The sequence below is a fragment of the Eucalyptus grandis genome, chromosome 9 (assembly GCF_016545825.1).
Source record: "Eucalyptus grandis isolate ANBG69807.140 chromosome 9, ASM1654582v1, whole genome shotgun sequence".
In the NCBI taxonomy this organism is placed as follows: Eukaryota; Viridiplantae; Streptophyta; class Magnoliopsida; order Myrtales; family Myrtaceae; genus Eucalyptus; species Eucalyptus grandis.
Genome location: NC_052620.1, coordinates 20,429,782 through 20,449,574, shown reverse-complemented (window position 1 = coordinate 20,449,574; position 19,793 = coordinate 20,429,782). Strand labels below are relative to the sequence as shown.

The 19,793-nt window shown below is 40.2% G+C and overlaps 1 long non-coding RNA gene across 1 annotated transcript; it reads left to right on the top strand.

The window, feature by feature from the left end:
• The first annotated feature begins 7,609 nt into the window (after nt 1–7,609).
• Nucleotides 7,610–11,439, top strand: LOC120288201. The gene is made up of 2 exons (XR_005546511.1): nt 7,610–8,647; nt 10,961–11,439. It is a non-coding gene; the product is annotated as an uncharacterized LOC120288201 (long non-coding RNA).
• The last annotated feature ends 8,354 nt before the right edge of the window (nt 11,440–19,793 follow it).

Below are 19,793 nucleotides of genomic sequence, written 5' to 3'. Positions count from 1 at the left end.
TTTAGATTAGCAAGGAGAAATCGCTGGGACTCACCCAGTGATGTTACATTGAGTGAAGATCAAGAGCGCCGCCATAGCTACACACAAGGCGAGAAAAACTCTAAAATCAATCTCTGCCTCATTGTCCGACACATTCACGAGAAACAATTCGGCTCAATCAATCAACTTGGAGTAGACAACCTCAACTAATTCGGTGGAGTCGGAGACCTCGAGGAGGGTACTTGTGGAGAGGTTGAGTCTAAAGATGCGTTTGGTTCAATGTTCCTTCGAAAGCCTCTTAGAGAAATGCTTGGGTGTTTTGCCAACCCATCTCAAGGGACTTTCGGCCAAATGCTGAAACTAAATTTATTTCTTCCAAAATTACCATCACCAATTTTTTATTTTTCCAATTTTATGCCCGTCATTGTTCATCTTTTCTTGAGGAAGGATGGCCAATGAGGGCGGCCGACGAGGGTTGATCAAGCAGGCAAAGGGTTAGCGAGAGGCTGGCGAGGTGCCGGTGAAGTTGTGAAAGGGCCGCTTGGGTTGCGCGACCACGGCGACGAGACCTGAGGTCTCACATCCCAAGCAACGGCTGCTAACGCTAGCCAGATCTCGCTAGCGGCCTTAGTCCTTCGCCGGAGGGTTTTTATTTTTTATATTTTAAAAAAAATTAGAATCAAAAGCCCTTTGCGAAAAAAAATAAAAATTGCCAAATACTAATTAGGACAAAGTAGCTTTGTAAAGGATTTTTTTACCAAACGTAATTTGCATTTCCTCAATAGGCTTTAGATTAAAGGCATTTGCATTTTCTCAAGACTCATTTGTAAAGTTTAACCAAATGCACCCTAAGATGAAAGGCATTCGAGTTCAGCAGAGTTGTGTGATACTTGTTGGCCTAAATGGAAAGGAGAAGGTCGGGGATGAGGGCGTGGAGACGATGGTTTGGAACGGAAGGCGGAGATGGATTTTGAGGAGGAGGAGCTGGAGGACGAAGGGTGTAGCGGAGGAGGCGGAGCTCATACTCTCAGAGGATTTCAAGGTCGGAATCGCACATGGTTGGGGTAGAAGTAGAAGAAGAAGATTCTCAAGGTACACCCGGGATGTCGTTTTGTTTTAAATTATCCCTTAAATTGCGCATAAATTGTCTCCTTTGCCCTAGATCTCCGATGAGCATGAATGCTTCACGTGCCATTCCTAGTTCCAAATGAAGGGCAATTGGGGAATTTTACTCAAAAACTTGGGTCCCACCCAACAAATTATTCCTTTCAAAATCAATCAGCTAGGGTTTGACGAACGAAATTGAAATGAATCAATAAGATTTCTTCCCTTATGAAAAGAGCGCCATCACAAAAACCTCTAGAATAGACACAATTCCGACCAGACGTTTCCTAGCTTGCCTAGAAAGATATGAGGTGTTTGTGCATTATGTTTGTTTAATATTTCAAATTCGACTTTCATTTCTTACTCCAATAACTAAAGCCATGTGCAGTGATGCATATGTTTCCTAATCTCTTGCAACAAAACTAATTTATTTCACTTTGTCCAATCACGCCCACTAGGATTAAGCTAGAGATAGATTGGTTATCACTTGCAGAAATTAAAACGATTGATCATTGCGTCTAAAATTCTAATTTTTCCTGAGAATTTTAAATTTGCGGTACAAGGCACAAGTCCTCTTTACATTAATAAAGCTTAAAACATGTCATATCTCTCTTGCATTTCCTAATTGACAATTCTTTGATAGTTTTTGTAGACAAGGCGATTATGGTCTCTATTAGCCTTAAACATATACATACATTGCCTTTCGGTTGATTTTGAAAAGTTTTAACGCATTCCATAAATTGTTAACAAACATTGTGATAACTCTATAAAAATAGAGTTATTTTACTTATTTTAGGCAACGAATAATGTAATATCTATGAGAAAATATTTAGATTTTCTTCTAATTATTTAAATTTTCCTTGTTTATGTAGCATAATGAGATATACATAAGACAAGAAAAAGAACGGCAAAAATTAAGAATTCAAATAAAAAAACATTGGAAAATGGATATCGAATTAGGAAATCTTTAATTTTGTTCCCTAATTATATCTGGAGATGGATATCAAATCAAATATTCTCTTATTTACTCCATAATGTTATGCAAAAAATAAGCAATTGCCTGGGATAAGAACTTGGATTTGTCCTAAAAATAGGAGAACATTGAGAACCCGGAGGACAGTGAGGTTTTTATTTTTTGATCGATTTTCATCGTTCTTGAGTTTTTTTCAAATATTTGAAGAGAAGATAAAAGTGGTGACAAATTTTTTGTTTTTTAAGTCAAGATGTTAGGTTTAATTTATATTTTTTCTTCTTGTTATATTATGTTCTAATTTCTTTTGTTAGGTTACGATGTAGCTTGACCATGATAATATAAATTTCATGATTTTTATGTCTGCAAATAATTTTATTTATGTGAGTTATATATATATATATATATATATATATATATATTTATATTTATTTATTTATTGTGTTTAATGATTTTAAGTGATTGGTTACCACTTGAATGATCTAATGCGTATGTTTAAGACTGAAAAGTGATAACATACAATTGCTCTTTATAATATATAACCATTAATTAAATATGGATATAGATATACCGCGTTATCTCGTATAACTTTCCGTGATAAGGTGATTCATAAGACTCATAGAAAACGGAGAACATTCATAGATTTTAATATACTTATGTTTATTTAAATTCATATAAAAATATGGTGGATTAATAAACTGAGTATGTTTGTTATAGGGTAGTAAATATATTAGGAAATTCCGCTATCACATTTTTTGATATCGTTCTTATCCGTGTAACAATATGAAATTTATATATAGTAGTTATTGTGAAATCGGATGCTCTAACATATTTATCTAATTAATTAATTGCATTTAGTTTCCAAATTTTTCTTTTAAGATTTTTAGTTTTAATTTATTCTCAATTCTATTATGATCCGTTAAATAAATTTTGGAACTAATCCATTTCTAGTATTTAATTAGTTTATTAATCATCAATCTCCGTGGGACAATATTCTTTTTCATAATTATAGTACTTGCTCGACACGCTCACTTATGTTTAGAATTTGATGAACGTATAAAGTAGATGACTTTATAAGTAAACTCCATTTTTTTTTTTGTGACATGTAACATGCGAAGTCATTGGGGGTAAGTACAGTATAAGTGACAATGCTCTCGTAGGGCGCTCACTTGAGTGCAATTTTTTTTTTCTGCTTACTTGAGTACCACAAATTTAAAAAAAATAGATCATTTGAATTTCACTTCCAATTTGCCCCATTGGAAAAGCTGACATGGTTGTCGGTTGTTTGACGTGGTCGCCGAATAATATTATTATTTGTTATTATTTTTTTGAATATTTTATTTTTTTACTTTTCTTTTTCCTTTTTTTCTTTAAGGTTAGCGAGGTCACTGGCGATCCTTGCCGACCGTGACTGCGCCCGCCCTTGGTAGTGAAGGCCCCGCGCGAGGTCGTTGGGGTCGCTTTGGGCAGCATCTAGCTCTGGGTGGTTGCGAGCTATGTTGCCCAGAGCGGAAGAGGGCCGTCATGGGCTCGTCAACGGTTGGTGAGGCCCTGATGGCCTTACCCAGGGCCTTCGCGGTGAGGACAAGGCGACCCTCACCTAGATCTGGCTGCCCTCATTGCGAAGGCCTTAGGCAAGGCTGTCGAGGCCTTGTTGACCGCTGGTGAGGTTGTGATGACCCTCACTTGCTTTGGGCAATGCTGACGAGGCCCCTTGTGGCCTTGCCTAGACCTGGTTGCCCTTGTCGCAAAGGCCCTAGGTGAGGCCGTCGAGGCCTTGTGAACCACTGGAGAGGCCGAGATGACCCTCACCTGCTCTAGGCGATGCCGATGAGGGCCCTCTTGGCCTTGCCCAAGGCCTTCGTGGCTGAGGGCAAGGCGGCCCTCACCTAGATTTGGCCGCCCTCACCGTGAAGGCTTTGGTGAGGCTGTGACAACCCTTGCTTGCTCTGGGCAGTGTCACCATCGGCTGCCCAGTAGTCGGTGAGGGCCCTCGAGACATCACCTAGGGCCTTCGCGGCTAAGGGCGAGGCGGCCACTAGTCATGTTGACGACTATGAAAGAAAAGTAAGGATGTGGCTGGCGAGGGTCGCTAGTGACCCTCGTCGGCCCTAAAGAAAAAAAAAATACAAAAAAGAAAAGCAAAATATAGATGGAAATAAAAAAATTCAAAAAAATTAAAAAGTAGAAAAAAAGTTCCATGTAGGATATTTGGCCGGAATTGGCATTCAAATGATCGATTTTTCTCGATGTGGCATTCAAGTGAGTGAAAAAAAAAATTAACGCTCAAATAAGCGTTGTATGAAAGTTTTAACACTACTACTCTTATGCCCAAAGTCATTGGTCTCAAAAACATGAACCTAATAAACAGTGCATAGCCCACGTAACACATTAAAAAGTCGAAGGCCTCCTCCACTCTCCTCTCATGTAAGAGAGGCGACGTCCGCATCTCGTCCAAGTCAATGGTGGGAGTACGACTCCATCAGTCGAGTGAGTTAGGTCTTCAACTCCTTCTCCAACTCCACTTCCTCATCCTAATGCTTCTTCTTCATCGCCACCAGCTTGTCTTCATGCTTTTTCTCCAGCATCTCTCTTTTAGCCACAAATTCCTCCATTTCCTTTTCCTGAACCTGTAGGAACTCAGCAATTTTCTCCACCCTGAACCAAAACCGAATTATTGAGGGATGAAACAAAATGGAAACAACGGTGAAGCTTTTCAGTACCCCTCTCCTTATCTTCGGCACTTGAAGTATTAGCATTTGATTGCCTTAACCGCTCCCTCTTCTCCTTTTGTTCCCTCTCAAAGTCCTCTTCCTTTGAACCACTGGGGGTTCGCCCCAGTCCCTTCCAACTTGGAAGGGGGAGGTGAGGGGTTCAAATCCTGACCTTCTCAGGGGGAGATTGGGGTGGGGACGATTTCATTTCAGGAGTGGGTCTCAACTCCCACGCCCTGCAAAGAGGCAGGGCAAAAGTCTGAGAGTGAGTGTTAGAGTAGGATTAGAGTAGGACCGACAAAAAAAAAAAGTCCTCTTCCTTCGCATTTAATTCATCATGTATGGCCTTCACTTGACTCTTTGAACAACTGCTCCCGATTATCATTTGTTGTAAGCACATCGCACGAATTAGCGGACATGAAAATACAACATGGGGGGAGCAGGAATTCTTTAATCTTACGGGATTAACATCATATGAAGAAATTCAAATATTCCACCAAACACAATGAGCGTATATCAGGGACCAAATTCAGCCTTTCAAAAAATTTGAGCCTGAGAGTGATAATCCTGAGGATTGGCTTAAACTCCATAAGCTTGAAAACTGCATTTGTTGTCCTTCCTCTTCCATAAATATTCACACAATTTTACGTTCAAAGGAAAAAATTTCTATAACACTGAAATTTTATGGTTAGGTCACATTAGGTTTCAACAGTAACTTTTTGCTCCCTCACATGCACTCACACTGACTTTTTATAAAATAAAATTGTAAAGGGTGGCTTTGATTCCATAACTTAAATAGCTTCATACACATTCTTTCAAGTTTTAATTGACCATAATGCCCATGAAAAAGACAGTGTTCTTCTGAAAACCCACACTCTCTCTCTTGATTATCAGAAGCACATTAGAATAAGAAGCTGCAAGCGCATCTTCTGAATCTCCATTTTGGACACTCACTTTCTTAGACATCCACGCAGTAGTCAAACTAAAAGGAATACTCTAATTAAACAACTTGATGGAACATCGAAACACTTCAAAATACCACTTCCCCACATGAACATGCCTGGGTGACCCCAATGGCATGTGTATGGCACCATAGGAAACTCAATTTAATTCATTGCAAATCTGGACAACAAGTATATCTATCATTTCCAATGTGTTTCAAGCTTCAAAATGTCACGATTTAAATAAAAACACAAGTTCCATGTAACGTTATGTTATATGAATGTATATGTATGATGGGTGAAAATAACATCAAAATGAGATTCAACCACCATTGTAAAATCACGCTTAACAAGGTAAGCATTCAAATTTCAGTAAGTATACAGCATGCACAACTTAACAAGTGCATCAATTTTACAAGAACTTGCCAAGATTCAAGTTTAATGCTTATTTATGATTAAGTATCTCAAGGCTCGCTCACAAAAAGGACGAAGAACTCATCATTCAATGAAGAAACTGTCACGAGAAGCAAGGTCTTGGATTATGTTCCACATACTAAAGCCGTGAAAATGCAATGACTTAATAATAGATCGATGTAAATTCTAAGCTATTTAGTATGGACATGAGATTGAAACACACTAAAAACGATGAGCAAAGAACAATATATTAATGTGTCATCATGAACACAACCAATGTCTTCCTCCCATGAGATTGAAACACACCAAAGTCGTGCTTAACAGGTGCTGGCCAGCGCGCATTCCAACGACCACAATCCAAATTTCACTCCTTAAAATGGCGTTCGAACATACCAAAGTGACCAGGGATTGAGCATAGGCGAGTCTAATATCACCAAAACGTATTTCATCCGTACAAAACATTGAACATTTGGTGTGCGCAAACATCAACAACTTCATAGCGAACATTTGGCTTCAATTATTACAACGAATCAAGTGAATTTTAAATTGCCAACAAACCAATGAACATTCATAAGGGTGGTCGGTAAGATTTTTTTTTTTTTTTTTCATATGCGGATGTCAATCATGAAATTAACTGAGAGAGAAGTGGAGTTTATCGGATGAACGAGCGGAGTGAAAGTTACTAACAAATAAAAAAGAAATAACTATAAAAGATATATATATATATATATATATATATATATATATATATATAAATGAGAAAAAAATAAAAGTAGAAGATAAAAATAGTTTGGAAAATACAGGTGTCAGGTAGTTATTAAGTCTACTAACCAGTTGGCCAAAATCTTTAGAGCAGTTGCCAACACCAGTCCAACACACGACGAATCCTTTGCCCTGGTGATTTTGGTCATTCTAACGCAGGGCATTTTGGTCATTTCATAAGAGAAATATAAAAGCAATCCTTTGCGTTCGGTCATTCCACGGATCTCCCGCCCAAAAAAGAAACCCAAAAATGACAAAGTTCTGGATTCTTCTGGGCGCCGCGAGCCTTTCACGTCCTCTCTAGCTTCGCCGCCGGCCGCCGGCTCCGTCGGTGGCCACATCCGGTCTCCCATCTCCGATCATGAAAGACGCAAGGAGCTCGAACCTAGATCCTCTCGATTTCCTCTCTCGTATGAGGTACATTTCCGTCGATTCTAAGTATTCATATGTCTCCCCCTACCCGCTGTCACGTTCTCCGACGCTCAGACATTACCTTGAACTGAATCACCTCCGGTTGCCGTGTGGAAAGCGACATCGAGAGTCGTGCGAGCAGGCCGGTGGATTCATCGGTGCAAATACTTCTTCGAGATCGGAGATAGAAGCTCGAGGCCCACGACTGAGTGTTCCGTCGGCCGTTGGCGTCGAATTACGAAGAGGCTCACGTCGCCGTGTTCGGCAATCAACTTCGGCTCCATTTCAATCGCCGTGGTATGCACTTCGTGTTATACGGGGAGAGAGAGAGAGAAGAGTCGAGAAATCTTCGTAGACGGTCAATTCCTTAGGACGTTCCAACGATGATGGAATTTGTCCATCAATTATCACACTCATCAAATCGTTTCTTTCCCGATTAAACTCGCGTGTCGAATTTCGAATTCATTTTTCATAGCCGCAAACGAGATTCACTGTTTCTTTGGTCCATAAGGTTGCTGGTGCTAATTGGTTCGAGAGTACTGGTTTGAGTTCAATGCGGTGGTGTCAAGGTATGGTAGGTGCCATGTGTTAGACGACGCACAGAAGGTATTCGGTGAAATTATCCAAGACAAGGGTTAGTAATGTTGCCTTGCGGAATTCAATTATGCTTAGCCAGGAACTGTAGGAATGCGCTCATCTCAGTTACAGCATTCGGATTCCAACAAATAAGCCTAGTCAAACGTCTCCTTTTACGTATGATCATATGCGATTTCGTTTCATGTTCTGTTTTCATCCTCATATTCCCATCTGTTAATGTTTCCTGTTCAGAGTACCTCATTGCTCCCGCCTTTTACTTCATTGCCACAGCGACCTTTCTTGTTTCAATCAGTAGCCTGGAGTTGTTTGTCAAGTTGAGTGAAACAGAGTTGCTCTTCTTTGTTATTGAATGCCACGACTCGTTATCAAACCTTGAGTTAGATGTGGTCGATTTTCGATAAGATTCAGATCAAATAGTAATGACCACCAAAGCTCCCTCTTCTTCCTGGTTCTTGCTTCTCATCTAAATGAAGTTCATAAGCAATCTGTGCATGTTTAAGAAATTGTGACATTATGGTTGAGTATACGGAAGGGTGTCTTTAAGTCTGTGCAACTTGACAAAGTTTATTTTTCAGGAGCAAGGCCCATGTAAGTGGGGCTACATTCTCGATTGGCTTCTTTTTAGTGGGTACCATAGTATTTCACCTAGAGGCCTGGAACAATGGCACATGCTTCCGGTATCATTTCCATTGCCTACTGAACATGCTGGATTAAGGGCTATACCTGCAGTACCTGCAGTACGTGCTCGCCATATGGTAATTTCTTGGTCATAAGTGCTGTAGATACATGTTCAATGCATGTTGATTTCTTGGCTATGAGTGTTGCTTCTAGATGTTAAATTGACTGCGTATGGTTTGTATATGCTGGCTTCAATATGCTGGCTATGTGGGTTGATGCCATGTTTCATGTATGTTGTCTGGGTGGTTTGGTTTGTGACAGGTTAATACTTCCATAATTTATGAGTGTTTTGATAATATATTGTCTGTTTTGGTTGGTGCATTTTTACGGGTCCATTGATGAGTGGATGTATTATTCCAAATGGATTTCTTTCAATAAGCCGGTCCAGAGTTTTGAAACTTGGTTTGTTCAATGTCAATCTTCTTGTTGCGCATATTATTGGTGGGCGTCGATCGAACTAGTGATTGCCTAAAAATAGCCTTTTTACCTATTGACTCACTATTTCGTTCAATTAAGGGGCAACTTTATTATGGTAATATCATCTTTATGACTTTGAGTTCTTTACCGTGCACATTTCTTTAGTGATGACATCCACTAACATATGTAAAATAGTTAAAATTTTATAAGGATCTTAATATGGAAAAATGGACACTTTAGTGTCATATCCATTCCAATGCTCAGTGATTCCATAGCACTATATACACTTTTCATTTGAATGTATAAAATGCAAAATCCAACCAAAAATACAAAGAAAGAAAGACTCGAGAACAACAAAAACTTCATCAAAATATCATGGTCGACCATAGCCGATCTATGAGGACTACCCCAGCTCCTATCACTTCTAACTTCATCGAGACGCCAATAATGGTCCCGAAATAATAGGAAATAATGAAATTACCTAGACATTGAAATTTTAAAAAAAGTATAAGAAAAGTGAAGCTAATTAGTTATGTACCATGGTGAACTTAGAGAAGTATCATGAATTACTTCTTCACGAAATAGGAGGAAGATCATAGCCATTGTATCCATTGCCTTGATGGTCTTCAACTTTCTTGAGGCAAACCAAAGGCTGCCATCCACCCTGAAGGACCAAAGCTGAATGACAACATCCTTCATGAGTTCATTTCGCGCATAAGGATGCGCGACTCCATTCCACCTCTCCGTCAACACGTAAGAAAAATTTCTGCTCTTGTAATTCCACCTCTTCAGTTGCAAGCCGTGAGAAACTTCGAGGCACGGCTCAATGAGGGAAACCTTAATGCCCTCCTTCCTATCTAGGATTCGGATCTCTTCTTCGCGCAGGAAACTTTGCCTTATCTGCTTGTTGGGTATAGAGAGCCTACTCTGGCCTCGGCTCATGTCCGTGGCAGTAAGAGTCTTCTCCACCACGAGCGTCATATCCCGACCGTGCATCTCCTGAATTTTGTCCATGTACTTCGTCGGCAATTTGCTTGGTCCGATTAGAGCCGAGACCCATCTTGGGAGTTTTCTTGGGTTTCTTGGAAACTCTTCCCATTCTTGGGTTTCGGAGGAATCAAATGTACGCGACCTCTTCTTGTGGTTCTCAGCGACAGCTCTCGAAGGTTCTTGCTTGTTGTTTTGGACAACGACAAATGGGTCAGAAGTTGACGTCTGGGCGTGGAATGTCGGCCTTCGCGCTCGCGGGGATCTCTTCTTCCGAACGATCCATCGGACATCGATTGGCCCAAAAGTGGTGGTGGTCACGAGGGTGACCTTCTTCTCAACATCACGATCCAAGATGGAAGGCCCGAGACTTAGCTTTCCCTCGGAGATGAAAGAAGCTCTACGTCTGCCAAGAGATTGAGAGATGAGAAATCGAGCTTCATCTTTCTCTCCCCTTTTGAAAGACGGTTTGCAGACCGAAAATAGACCGTCGCTGCCGGAAAACTTTGATACCCCATTATCGCCAAGTGCTGAAGAGATGAACAGACGAAGAGACGATGATCGTGGGTTTTGCCACAGAGAGAGAGAGAGAGAGAGCGCGGCGAAGAATGGGTGAGAGGGAGGGGAAGAAGAAAGCTAGTGCGATTGCAAATTAGGAAATACTTGAAGAAGATGAGAATTCTGAGTGGATCATAAGTGAGATGCGGGAGTTTCAAAATAGGAAATATTAGGGCTCTGTGACCGTTGTGACCGTTGAGTGCTTTCTCGGACGAGTGATTCTGAAAAATAAATTGTTGTCGATCTCCGAATTAGCCACGAATTGTTGTCTGCCCCGAATTTTTCACCAAAAAATTGTACTTTGATTTTAATTGCACGTGTATTACAACTCTCCGGATTTTAATTGCACGTGTACCTGAAAGCAGAGCATGATTTTGCGAGGAGCCGAGAGCTAATAAAACATTATCACTGATTTCTCTCAGTCACAGGTCTTCTTCGTCGTTCTCAATTGCCAGAAATCAGCCGTGGCTGTCGATCTCCACCGCACCCACCACGGCGCCAAAACTCCTCTTTTCTGCCCCTGTTTTCTGGCCGGGAAGTTTGAAGTAGTTGGTTCTCATTCAGAACTCCTTTGCAGGCGCTGATCCTCATTGCGAACACGTCTAAGGCCTTCATTCTCCAACATGCACACTGGCCGAGGCTAGAAATCCAATTAACCAACGTAAAATCCATTAACTCTGTTTCTGTCGCCTACGAATGAAACAGAGGCCTTGAGCTCTATTTGATGTTTGTGAGAAAAGAAGTTGTGACTGAAGCTCTTTTAATGTGTTTAATGTGTGTTAATATTGTTGTGATGATTTGAAATTAAGTCGTCGCTTTATCTGTGTACAAGTTCATTGATCGAAATGTATATCACTCGTTTGATGAAATGCTTGAACTAAATAAATTAGGATATGCTTCTATTCAACCCTTGAACTGAAAGTCACGCTACCTCAATCCAACCTGTGACTCATTAAGGCCTCATTTATGGGTCGTCTTCTGTTGGAATATGATATTCATTTGTCATTGAATTGACGTTATGATTCTCATCATCGGTATGTTTCTCTTGGTCGCTATGCCTGGTTCTGATATTCTTTTTCGCTGTGTTGTTTCTTTTTCTATCTGAGTTCCCTATACTAGGGTGTGTTTGCGTGGTCATCTGCAATTGTGGTGGGAGTTCTGTGGTGGCCGGAGGTCTATGATAATGGAGGAAAGCATGTTTGTGTTGTACTGTTCTCATCGCAATACCGGGGCGCGTTTTTCTCTGACGTAGTTCATGTATGGTCTATTGATTAAGGTGTAGAAACTGTGTCGATGAAGTTCCACCTGTGATTGATCAGTGAGTGCTGAATGTTTAGACATAGAAGAAGACTAAAGGAAAGCAGAAAGGCAGTTGAGAGGCTGTTGCATCAGAGAAGAACTGAGAAAGCGAAACAGAAAGAAATAACTATTAAAAAATTAATAGAAATAAACGGAAAAAGAATAAAAAATGAAAGATAAAAATGGTTGGAAAATACGGTTGTCGGATAGGTTGTTAAGTCTCAAGAAAATTTTATTTGAATTCCATTTAGTCTGTGATCTTATACTTTAGGAAGGTACATTCATGATTTTCGGGATAAAATGAATTTTCAATCATTTAATACAAGAAAAAGCCATAAGCGGATAGTTAGACCTAACTGGGTGCAATTTAAATGTTATTTCTTTTCATCTTAAATTGGGGTGTAATAAAAAAAAAAGCCGTATACATGCTGCTAAAACCATTGCAAGAAAATGAACCACGATGAGATTACATGTACAAAGTTACAGCAACAAAACCCTTCTCTTCAGGAGAGATCACCAAAGTCCTCCACGCCAGACCTAGAGATCTATACAACAAGTGAATTCTCCATCTTGCTTTCAGTAACTGCTGTTGTAAATCTTCTCAGACTCACGTTCTTTCCAGGATGGAACAACCTTTTTTCGGAAGGGATGGTCGAACCATCTTTACTGGAGTCCTCACTGCACAAGCAGATATTTGATGTGAAAATATGTCAACCGCCAATTAGTGAGACCAAGGTGGGATGCCAAGATACCAAGTTTAAGTCTGACAAAATACTCAACATGAGGACATCAACGGGGAACTCCTTATTTTGTTGTAGTCCATGTCTGTTGAGTTGCTTCTCGGCAACCACCTGACAGAAAAGGAAAGCGTGATTTCATAGGCCTCACATTTTTCGAAGATTAAGAAGAGGGAGAGCGAGTAGAAGCCCCTTTGTCTCCTGCCTAGTCCCCTGGAGGGTTCCTTTGTATGCTTGACGAAATCCACCTTCGCCACAACAAGCACTCCCGTTAGAAACTCTTTGTGGCCCAAGCTAACTCATGGAAAGTGAAATTCTAGGCCGTGACATTGCCACGCTCCTTGTTTTTGGCTTCGCCTCCTGCCTTGGGCTCCTTGATTCTAGCAACCGATACGACAAGTGATAGGAGGAAAGATAAATTTTCAAGCAGTACCTCAAAGACAACAAATGACCAACTACTACCAATATTAGATGTTACATATCTTAATCATAAAAGTTTAGGTACTATTTAATGCATTAGTTAAATCTTCAGCGCCGCAGACTTAGGAGCTATAAGGCTCATGATTGCTCTGCGCAGCATCTCCCAATGAAACAATTTCCAAAAGCCTAATATCTGAGTAACAAATTGCCCGAATCACTCTTGGAGATACAAAAGGGGTCTTTCAAAATCTTCATATGGATACTTTGTTTCTCGTCATTCATCAAATGTTGATTCATATCTATTTGTGAGACAAAACCTAATGAATACTATCATTACCATTCAATATGGGCAAACATGATATATATTCTACGTTCCCAATTCATATCTTTAGCCATTACATCAATGCTTTTGAAGAAATTAAAAATCCCGGCCAAAGAGAAAGTAAACATCAATAGAGGAACACATAGGAGAGAAATAAGAAACTCGATTTTCGGGCATTTATAAATTAATCCATGGAAAGTCATTACTCATCAAAATTTAAATGGGTTTTCAATGAGGACTAGGCTTCCATCGAGCATCGACAGGACGAAAAAAAGACGTGGAAAGCAAAGCTGGCAATAGGTAATTGATACCATTGAGAGCAACGGAAGAGCAAAGGAATGATCAAGCAATATCAATTTTAGTTTTTTGCGAAAAGAAATTGTCAGGACAATAACATTCATGCGGCAGTTTTGTGAAGTAAAGTCAATAACTGGACTTCCTCTATCCATGACTTGTTCCTTAAAACATGTTTACCCTTAGACTCTACAAGAACCCAAACAAAAGAAATCATTAATGCAGAAGTTCATTGTACGAGACCACCAACCGATAGGTCTGCAGAAAAAGAATCGATTTGAAAGTGTTTGGCCAATGAAAAGAATTGTGCTTGTATGCTTCACATTAACCTCTTCATTGAGCATATGAGCTTTGGGCCAGTAACATATATCCGTTTCGTTATCGGAATCAGTGTTCAATGCTTCAACATATCAGTCGATGCGGTTAGACATTGACACGGATTTGCTCAACTCTGGCTGCTACTAAGCTGCGACTAATATCCAAGTAGCATCCAAACAAATGCCTATACAAACAATGCCATCTGCTGCAACTAGAACGAGCTTTCATCATGACTCACTTCCTATCACTTCCTATCTTCTTCTTCTTCTTTTTTTAATTATCAGAATCTAATCAAATTGTATGCACCTGATTCTCCTTTGGCAAGCTTCTCCAACTTCATTTGACGCCGCCAATTTTCTGTTCATAAATTACCTAAAACCACAACAACCCACCATCACCATCATCACGCACATGGTAAAACCCGAAAATGCACAATGAACTAGCTGACGATACTCTAAATTTCAAACAGCAACGTTGGACCCAACGCATCCGCGGAGACAAGCCAGGGACGCGTCGGATGAAACTGAAACTTTCACAATCTCGTCGCCGCTCGGCCGAAACGCTCTCAGCCACACCATTTCGGATCGAAGAAGAAGGGAAACAAGCTACACATTAAACGATGAAACTGAAGCCGAAATGAAGCCCAACGAGTGAGATGTAGATGCAATTCAGCTGTGAAAATGGGCCCATCGAGGAGTGGGCCCATCTCATGGATTGGGCCTAACCGATTTTTACGGCCTCCATCTCCTCCTCCTCTTTTTTATTTTTTATTTTTTTTATTCCTCTTCATCAACTTAACAGCGAAAGGACAATAAATGAAACCCACACGCAGACATCATCATCACCAGCAAGAAGAAGAAGAAGATGCAAGAATAGAACCAAAAAAAAAAAAAAAAAAAAACACCGAATTTTTATTGATTAATCCGCTCCGGACTCAAGAATCGAAGAATACCCTAATTTTTATTTATGTTCATCATCTCTGCTCTTCGTATGTACAAAAACCTAACGAAGATGGGGAATGTGCACGACACATGTAACCCTCGGCATACTGTACATGTACGAGGAAGAAAGACTTGTGTATTCATATTCACATCCGGACACCCGTCCCGCGAAATCTCCGTAGGCGCCCGAGCTTCCCACCGACGATCGAGTACTCCGGTGAAGTCCAAAAACCCACGCCATCCTCCAAGAGATTGAGATAGTCATCCGGATCAAACCCAGAATCCTCAGGATCGGAGGGCGCCGGAGTGGGCTCCACCGACAAATTTCCGCTGCCGATGGCTGAGTTCTCCGGCGTAGCCAAGAAACGCTCGCCGTCATCCAAGAGATTCAGAAAGTCGTCCAGACCAAACCCAGAATCCCAAGATCGGAGGGCGAGAGCGGGCTCCACTGCCAAAGTTCTCCGGCAAAGACAAGAAACTGCCGCCATCCGTCAAAAGAGCCGACAACGCTGGGCCTTGACCTTCGAGACTCTCGAATGTCGAATTCATCTCGTCGTCGGTCAGAACATGAGAATAGCCCCACAGAACTTGAATTGTGGATCATCCTCCAACGCCTTCAGCTTTTCCCACGCAGTCCTCCAACCCTGTTTCGGCCCATTCTGCGCACTCGGTTAGAGCCATCACGTCGCCGGTCTGGAGGTAGCAGGCGATTATCTCTTCGACCGATGGGTTGCCGAAAGAGCAGGGCTTGCCATCGGGGGCGAAGACAAGGACCGTGGTGCTTGGAGGCCCTGTTGAAGAGGCCCTTGCGCCTCTTTGAGTACGTCACAGGCCGGGCTGCCGGGTCGGCGATTTTCGATATTTTGTAGAAAATAGTTATGATAGTTGCAACACTCGTTTATAGGAATAATAATTTAAAATGTAAAAGACGCTCTACATAAAAATATAATACGCAGTTACAAGGTTTGTTTATAAGATATAGTAGTGCTTAATACTGTACTTTTTTCTCTCCTCTTGGGTCGATTTTTTAGATAGGCATCATCTAAATCATATGTAGACACCAATTTAGATTTCCTAAAACGACATAATGATCTCATCTAATTGCTTTTCATGATAATCCAGTATAGTGACTGGAACAATGTCTCTCCAAAACCTTTTGTAAGGGCCTTGTTTCAGTTGCTGTCCCTTGGTGCTGACCTTGATTAATGATTTTTCTGATAATTGCAGGAGGCTCAAGTTCACGGGCAAATTCAGAATCGAATCCAAAAGACCCTGGGAGAGAAGTGCGCCTGTTGTGTCTTGTTTATTTCCCATGGGTCCTCGTGCACCGTCCTGTGCGCAAATCTCTCTCAACATGGTGTGTGACCAAGGACATCACTAGGAGAGGACCCTGTTGGAACACCTAACTTGCCCTCTCCTGGAAAAATCAATAAGCCTACTACTTGCTTGCTTTTCTAAATAATCACAGAATGTATAGAGATGGTGACAACATTTATTCTCCCACCGGATGCTAATGAGAAATGCTTAATCTGGTAAAAACTCATCATAGCAGTGGTACCTTTCTGGTGTCATCAGCAGAAGCAACAGCTAGTTTGATAAATAAGGTAGGTAAATGTGCTTCTTCTAAGCAAATGACTGAGAAAAGCAATTTAAACCATTCTTCTCGAAATCCGACTGTCAAACGAGAGAATATGACATCATGCGACGAAAGACAAGAACACAATTAGTTTCAATCAGAGTGTGAAGAAAAGAACTTGAGAAAGTGGCCTAAAGAGAAGCAAACGAAAATGAAACGTACCTATTGAAGCAGTCTGAGCAATTTCTAACACCAAAGACAAACCAGGATCTCCACACAGCTCTGCCACGCATACAGGGTTCCCATCTTGACAAGTTTATAGTATCATACACAAAGGATCAACTATGTCTTTGGCTCCAAATTCTTGCTGGCATGAGAAATTCATTCGGAAAGAATTGAACCCAAATTGTTTGCTGGTGTCTCTCTCCAGCCAATGAGACATTTGCTAGAGTGTGCAAGGCTATCCTGATGGCTCCTCAATCTAAGGCAGGAGTGTGCATCAGAGCCCTCAAGACAGTCAAATTGATCCCAACTCCATTCTTCTCAATGAAAGTATCCTGATTTACAACTTCTCCAAGCACATAGGTTCCTCAGAAGCTGCAGTGATGGTACCAGAAGTTCAGTCAAATATTGCGAGTGTCCTTGAATTAGATCAAGTACCAAAGCAAAGACACTCCTTGCAGCTAGATCTGCTCGCCCGTCTGCATTTCTTGATGTTTTCACAAGAACTTCTAAGGCGTCCGCTAGACTTGTGGTTTTAGCATAAGCAAACAACTGATCGAGAATATCATCTGGCAAAGAGGACCCCACATTCTCGTCCATTTAAGATTAATTATTCTTTTGGCCGTACACACTGAGGAAGCACCTAATCAACTATGCAACATTTTAATTGTACAAGGAACTATCAAAGACTAACTTCCATCGTAAGTCAAGGTCCTCAAGCTGAAAACCTGTCCACAAAGCATGGCCCGATAAGAAAAGGGCAACATATCGATTCATCAACGGATAAGGGATTCCACGTAATGAGTGCAAAATCCATCCGACCTGTTATTGGCATTCTTTCAAGCAATTGGTGGGCACGAACCCCAGAGTGCATAAGGGCAAGCGGGATACCTGTTTGATGCTCAACTCTGCTACAGAACTACCGCTGATGTGCTTGCGATCATAGCCGTCTTCCTTTTCAAGTGCTAACTGAGCTCTCAAAGGTGATTACTGTAAAACCAAATTATAAAGATAGAACGGCGGGTAAAGCTAAAACCACAGGTGGAATTTAATTCAAATTTGCCTTCACCTTCTCGGATTGTAGGAGGAGAAAGAGAGCTTCGAGAGGTTTCTGTGAGCTTCTCAAACGATGAAGCCCCATCGCCTTTACAGAAGTTCGCTCAGAAAGACCGTTTTAGCAAGTCGTTACTTGTATACAACATTATTTTCTTAATCTCGTCATATATATTTTTACAAGAAAAAATAAAATAAAACACCAATATAATTTGGTGCAATTTTGATTCAATAAGAGCAGTGAAATTTTTCTTCTGTTTTCCTTATTGATGAACATGGAAATTGAAAATGTTTTAAGTCATACTAGCCCATCCAAACTGGCATATGAATTCAAGGTGTGAAACTTGATATTTAATTAGATTTATTTTTTTGCATTTTACATTTTTCTTGATGTACATCAATGTTTGGAAATTCTGCATCATTGCTGTTTAAGGTCGTCGCTTCCAGGTTTTGCTTCATCATTCTGCAAAATCTCTTGAAGTTTGGGAAGCGAGGGTTCACCTGTAATTTCTTGCATTTTTCTTTGACATTTGCTGATTTTAGATCCGTAAATATTACTGAATTTATTTTAAGAAAAATGACACAAATGATCCATACACTTGCAATGTAATTTCTGAACTGTTAATTTGTTCAATGTAATTTATGAATTTTAACTTAATTTGCAATATAGTTTCCGAACTTTTAATTTGTTCAATATAATTTCTGAACTTTTAGTATATTTTTAACTTAATCCTTAAGTTATATGAAAATGTCCAATATTGTCCTTCAAATAATTCAAGTTTAGGGATAACATTAAATAAATTGAAAGTTGATTTAGTTCCGGTTGGGAGTAAGCGCTCAGTAAGAGATAGATTAGGTTGTAATACTGATAGTACACTTTGCGTGGAGACAACCTTAGAGTAAAAGGTTCGGGTACTCTCACGAGACTTTCTTTCCCGGTTTTGTTCGATTTGTTATTCCTCCATATATCTTTTGGTGTTGGTTATCATCATATCTGCTACTGTTCTCCAACCTTTCCAATTCCGAACACCATTATCTTTCACCGTTGGTTTGTGTCTAGTAGAGTTGTATGCTAATATGTCGGCATCTTGCAAACGTCGAGGAGATATTTCCATGTCAGGTAGAGATAGTAATGGAGTAAATGGTAATTTACCTTCCCTTTCTGGAGACAGTAAAACTTTTGTTATCTTCACTAACTGATATCTAACTATAATCATTTGCTGTCGGATTACCAAGACATGCGAATTAATAAAGGGGACCTTCGTTTCAAATTCTTGCGAAAAATATTCATCTTGAAGAACTATGAGTGATGATGAAGACAATGTTGTGGACCTCCGCGAGAAGCTGTGTAAAACAGTTTACACCCCAACAGCTTCACTTGATTCAAGGCAACGAATGCATCAAAGGAAGGATAATAGTTTCTTAATTCAAATTCCTTCATCAAGGAGCAAAATGATTTTTCTCGGACTAATTCTTGTTAGAATATTTAAATAATAAGCTATACATTACTTTCATTTAATAGCTTAAATTTTTAGAATGGTTAAGAATGTTCCCAGGAAATCTCACATGACATCAAAGTTAGAAGTTCTGAGTTTGAATCTTTGTAGGCTCCATTTTGCCTCCCCAATTAAATTTTCACACTTAATACTAAGTAAAAAGACTAGATTAAGTTTGAGAGGAAGTGTTAGAATATTTAAATAATAAGCCACTCATTCACATTTATCTAATAATTTAAGCTTTTAGATCAATTGATAATGGACAAAGAATTCTAGGAAGGTATGTTACTAGTTCTAGGGGCCTCTCCCCAGCAGGAGTCCTGAAAAAGTTTGTAGGTCAGGTCAATTGATTGTGTGTGAAATATATGTGCTTGATGTTGAAACTCTAGATTTTATCTCCTCAAAAATTGCCCCAAATAGACCAAAACGAGAAATACACATACACTCTGACTGTAGTATGCTGGTGGCTACGGTTTTCTCTTCAGACACCCTAAGTTGGGAGATACAGCCTTTAGTGGACCGGGCCAAGCGCAAACTGGAAGACTTTTCGGGTATTACTTTAGCTCATTGTAATCGAGAAACG